The sequence below is a fragment of the Strix uralensis genome, chromosome 21 (genome assembly GCF_047716275.1).
Source record: "Strix uralensis isolate ZFMK-TIS-50842 chromosome 21, bStrUra1, whole genome shotgun sequence".
In the NCBI taxonomy this organism is placed as follows: domain Eukaryota; kingdom Metazoa; phylum Chordata; class Aves; order Strigiformes; family Strigidae; genus Strix; species Strix uralensis.
Genome location: NC_133992.1, coordinates 11,495,346 through 11,501,345, shown reverse-complemented (window position 1 = coordinate 11,501,345; position 6,000 = coordinate 11,495,346).

Below are 6,000 nucleotides of genomic sequence, written 5' to 3'. Positions count from 1 at the left end.
ACCCGGTGCTCCCCCATAGGCAACAGGTAAAAGCATGTCCGTTCACAAGAAAAGAGTTAACGGCCAGATGATGTATTAACACCCCATTTCCCAAAGGAGAGATGTTAAGCATCAGGAGACTTCAGATGATCATTTAGGGCCTCAACAAGAGTGTTAGATTCCACCAACCTGCAGAAACACCATGAGACAGGAATAAAATTACTTTTTCTTTTTCCTCCACGCTGACAGGAGTGATCACGTGCCTTCTCCTACATCAGCAATGAGCAATATGGCAGCAGTCCTTTCAAAGAGTTCATTCTCGTTCCCATTTGGGTGATGCAATCCGTATTTTGAAAAAAACCCCACTAAATTCACTACAAAGTTTTAATTTCTCAGGAAACACTCCTGGGACATATGCAACAAAAATAATCTCAGCAGAAAACATGTCTGCACATGCACACTCACATTTTACAGAAGCCTGTTTACTGTTATGAGTTATGTCATGGCCAGTTGTGGAAAAGTTTTAATTATACATTCAGCAGTTGCCAGATGGGGGTGAGAATACAACTAGTAGACTGAAGACAGCACAATCTACAAAACAATTTAGATGTCAGGATGGCCGAGGCTAGTTACATTGCACTGTGTCCTATAAAAATAAGATTAAAGCACTTCTGTGTACAAACGGTTCAGGAAGCTGCTGATTTGCAGGTTCACTATAGACAACTTCCCTCGGGCTGGTTCTAGCCAAACAAAGTAAGGGATGCAGCGACAGGGCCATACCAAAGGGGCTGTGACACTGAGTGCCGGTACAGTGTACAGCAATTCACTTGCTAGTTTAAGAAACACTCTGCACCACGACACTCAGCAAAGCTAAAATACACCAAACAAAAACGTGAAATCTGATTAACAAGTAGAGCAGCTCATATTGAGATATGCACTTTTTTTTTTTAACCTAGACCTTTGTTGTTTTTAATAATTGATATAAAGTAGCAAATGACTCACTAATTGCACTTCTAAATTGTAACCCAACCTGGAATCAATCACACATGGCATAACTTCTGTTCTTACTTGAAGCTAAATCCACCACAGTGCATGCAGTAGCCTCTCTAATAATTGCATTAGTCATAACCTGAAAGTATTTCCCACTTACTTGGTTCCAGTTTTGCTTGCTTTTCAAGCTGGTCCTCATCGCTATCGCTAAAAAGATCTCTGAAATGTTACCCCACAGAGCCTGCTCTGGGACTTGAAGAGCACTGTGGTACATTTCATGGTGTGATTCCTCCTCTTTTAGTGTCTGATTTTCCTCCAGTACCATTTCATCTCCTTTGCTCTAGTCCAAAGTCAAGCAATTATCATTCAGGATTGCACCAGGTATTAGCAAGTACTCTGTAAAACTCTTAGTAATGAGTTAGGTACACAAAGAACTGCCAGATTCATGCATGTCATCTTTTGTTTTGCAAAAGATTTTTCTAGATTTTTAAGTACCCTCTACACTGGCTAGTCATCTGTTTGATCCCTTTTATGCCTGAGACATACTTTTTTTAAAAAAAAAAGTTAATACAGATCTTGTAAGCACTTTTCAGAATAAAACTCTTTGCTACATCATGCCACAGATTAACCACCCAATAGCTGCAGGCCAAACAAAAATGAAGGCAGAATGAAATTAAACAAAACAATAAAAGCTGGGATCAAATACACACAAAACAAGGTAAATTCGGACACCAAGGAACAACGTGGGATGCTTGAGGAACAGTGAGATGACGTCTGAGAACTACCAAACTCAGTTAACCAAGTTTTGCAGGATCCTCACTAGGAAACAAGACACGTTAGAGCCCATGTTAAAAGTACAACTCAACAGTACTCACACTCCCAGCCATGTGGTGAGAAGCCAGGCTTAAGTCACATCAGTCCCAGCATAAGCAGGCTGTAAGGAGAGTCGCTTGGTTAAGACTTGGATGTGCTTTCAGAAGATCCATTCCCACACACAGTTACACCTACCACAAGCAATGCTTATCTACCCTAGCAAAGACTGTTCTAGTACTGCTAACATCGCACGTTTCTTTTTCCCCACTGTGAATCTTCTGCCCACATCCTGCAGAGAAACAGATTCAATTAAAATCTGCCAAGTTTTTACTGTTGATTTCTCTTCCTGAGCCCCCAGACCACTCCCAGCAATGGACTACTCGGACGTGTAGCCTTTGATTTTGATGCAGATTTGCAGAAATAATTTCATTGACTCTGGGTTTTAATACTTGTCCATTCACTCTGTAAAGATACAGGACTTTTAAAAAAACGTTTACCCTTTCTGAATGCAGTTTTAATCCGCTCAACATCTATTTTTATGCTGATTATATTATAACCCTTTAACTTTCACCTTCTGTTCTCTATGTTGTTTGGTTTTTTGCAGAAGCCACATGACATCATGCTTTTCCACTTTGCTTTCTGTATCATTTGGCATTCTACCTTTTCTCATGACTTCTCTCCACACAAGCAAATACAGCAAGACAGAAGAGTGGCTTTGGACACTGTTTTATGTTTCATGGAATTGTTTCTGACTTCATTCTTGTCATTAAAGATGAGCTGCTTTTTAGAACTTCAAGATTTTCTTCAGAACACTTCACATTTGCAAGTCATCTTCTTAGCTTATCACCTTTCTAAATCCAAGCCTCCTGTGTGGAAAGTATTCAAACACTGCCAAACTTCAAAGCATGCAAACAGCCACATTAAATGTGCGATTAGTCCCACTGAAATTAACATTAAGCACACGCAATTATTTGGTTTTATAGATTAAAAAGATGTAAAGTCAAACGAGTTCCTTTTCAAATTCTCTGTTTTTTTGTTGTTTAAGTTCTTGTGAAGCTATGAGACTAATTTCACATGAAAAGATAGCTTTTTCTATGTAGATTTTTAAAATACACGCCTCATACAGAGCTATTTTTTTCCAATTCAAAGTCTGGCCTCAGATATCTTTGCACAAATCCCATTAACTTTAGTACATGTCTAAAGGCAGAATTTGAAACCTGTAAAGAACTAGGTCACTGGACAATGGTAAGTCTCAAACAGAGATTTCTTTTCTGAGTTACAGCAAGAGAAAAATACTTCTTCCCTCAGGCACTATGCGAACATTCCCATTTGTCTGTAAACAATACCAAACACTTGAAATTTGATAGGTTACATTTCATCCTTGCTCACTTAGGATTTTTCCCTTTACTATAGCTAATAGCCATTTAGTCCTTAATGTAGTACTTGTAGCTGATGCTAGATCATCCCAGTAGGCCATCCCGTGGGGCAGCCTCACTGCAGATGCCAGCGCCTGGTTCACTCCAAGCTTAAAACTGGTAGCTATCAACAACCCTTTGTAAAGGGTCGCTCTGTTTTTCTGGGGTTTTTTGGTTCCCAGGAAAACTACTTTTACACGCTGGTCATACATACTAGCTCCTGCCTTGCCTCTATTTTTTATTTAATACTGGTAATAAAATTTCTTTGTCACATTTATAGAATACGGCATAATCAGGTATGAGATCTACAAGCAGGAAAATTAGTCCAGGAACAGAGGTTTTTTTACAAACTAATTCTACATTCACTGTGTCAGTAAACATCAGTTAAATAATAGTCTTAGAAGGCTTCAGTCACCACAACTGTTCTCTCCATTAACATCTCAGATCTGTATACTGTTCTCATATAATTGGTTTTATTCCATTATACACACTTGTTACAGGACAAAACCTACACAGTACTTAAAATCAGACCATCCTAACGTAATCTGGCCAGTCAGGAGATACAAATAGACAGGACAAGCCACTATGCAGTACTCCAAAGTTAACCCTGAGCTCCCTTTCCACACTCACTTTTCCTAGAAGGTTTAGATTTGCTGGAATCATTTAGATCATCAACCTCTTTCAGAAAAAAAAAAAAAAAGTAAAAAAAAATCCAAGTTACATGCTAACGCATATACTTTGTATTTTCAGTATCACCCTTTAGATTTGCTTCCGCTCACAGCTGTGAGGACAGCCTACTGGAATGAGCACAAGGCTTGGAATTCTAATCCAGACTATGCTACTTGTTGCTTGTGTGACCTCCAGCAAAGGGTTTCACTTAACTTGGTCTCTGCACCTCTACAGCCTTTGCGATTCCCTCAGTTGTCTAGGGGATGCTAGTAACATGCAAGAATACATGACAGTGTCTTAAATATTTCTATGAAAAGATCTGCAGGAAACACTCATTATTTCCATCATAGTTATATATTTTAAAAAGAGAAAGATCTTTCTATGCCAGTATTTCGTCCCAAGAAAGAGCATAATTATTGTTAATTACTTTAACTTTCATCATGGTAACTCTAATTCCAGGTTGCTTTTGGCACAACTCAAGTCCCCATCTCTTATTGGGTATACTTAGAGATATAAATTCAATTTTCTTCCTTTTTATTCCATGAAGCCTAAAGACAGATGTTAACTTTTTTTCCAAACCTCAGATGTTCTTCTCCTTGTTAAATTTATATCTTGTAATGCAGCGCCAAAGCCCTTCCAATCCCCTGTATTCTAAATTAATCCATCAATCCCCTTTCCTCTGTGTTTTTGCCCTTGGCAAATCATTAACCCAAGGGAGAACTCAACAGAAAAATTCAAGATTTCACTCAGACCACAGCTGAAAGTATCTTTCCTCTGCCTCTGCAAAAGCTTCACCATCTGAGATGCCATCTCTTGCAGATTTTTCTCTCCTTACTACATTTCCAGCTTCAATGCACAGCCACTAATTTTCACAGCTGCCCCTTCCCATTCTACTATCTCCTCCAGCAGCCGTCCTCTGGGCTATATTTGTGTTGTGTCTCTATTTGCTGTAATCAATCTCAAATAAAAATGTTCTCACATCAAGTCCTTGATTTTCTAGCTGTTATCTTCTTGCCTCTTCTCAAGGCCTACACTAATATTAAAGGTGAGATTTAGCTAAACTCATTCATTGTTCTGAAACCTCTTAATTCTAGAGTTGAAAGCAGTAGTTGAGATTTCTCAGATTTGTTTCTCTGTTTAATCCATAAACATGAGATAAAAGTTTATTACCAAAGTAGAGCTATGTCTGACCGATCGGAACTAGGGCAACACTTCAGCCACAGGCTTGCAAAGTAGTATACAAAATGTAAGTTTAATTTGAACAAGCTGGATCTCTCCCTGCATGTAGTTATTAATGCACACATGTTTTCTACTTCCACTCTAATGCTGCAAATCGCTCCTTTGAATGAAAGTTACTGTTTCACTTCAGCACTGCAAATCTCCTGATCCTACTAACTTTTGCCAAAGTTCCCTCATAGGCCACTTCAGCACAGCATGTTGTGTACTGATTATTTTGGCATAGCCCTCCCCAGTCAACTGTCTTTCATTGTTACAGCCTATAGAAAATTAGTTTTGAAAAGTGTAAACAGTGATATTAAATACAATTGCCATCGACTTACATGTTGAAAGCTGAGTTTGAAAAGGCTTAACCTAGAAAACCTGGCAGAAATCCTGAAGCACTCGTGTGAAGATATCAGCCATCTTAATGTCGAAGCAAAACCATAAAGGTTCTATGGAACGCACATGCAAGGAAGAAAAAAACCCACCAACTCAACCCTCCCTCCTCATACCTAGAGGTTTTGGTGTGCTAGCACTTCTCTTAAGTCTGAACAACAGTACATGCAGCTCTCTCTTCAACTTCACCGTAGTGCCCATCTGCTCGAGAACAGTCAGGTGTTTGGGATTAGGAATTATCATCACAGGGCAGTTGAAAGCTAACTTGAACCCACTGGTGTTGATTTCTAGAAGAGAAAGATGGAGATCACTGAACACCGTATTCCTTGTGCAGCCCGACCTGTCTAAACGCACCACAAGGCTGCCTCGATTTTAACACCCTCAGACAACCGCTGAGGATTCCATGTGGAGAACAGCTACTCACATGGAAACAGCACCTCTCAGCTCAACTTTGGAAACCGCTCTCCTTCTGACCTGCTTTGGCCTGTGCCGTGGGATATAAAATCCATCAGGGACGTGG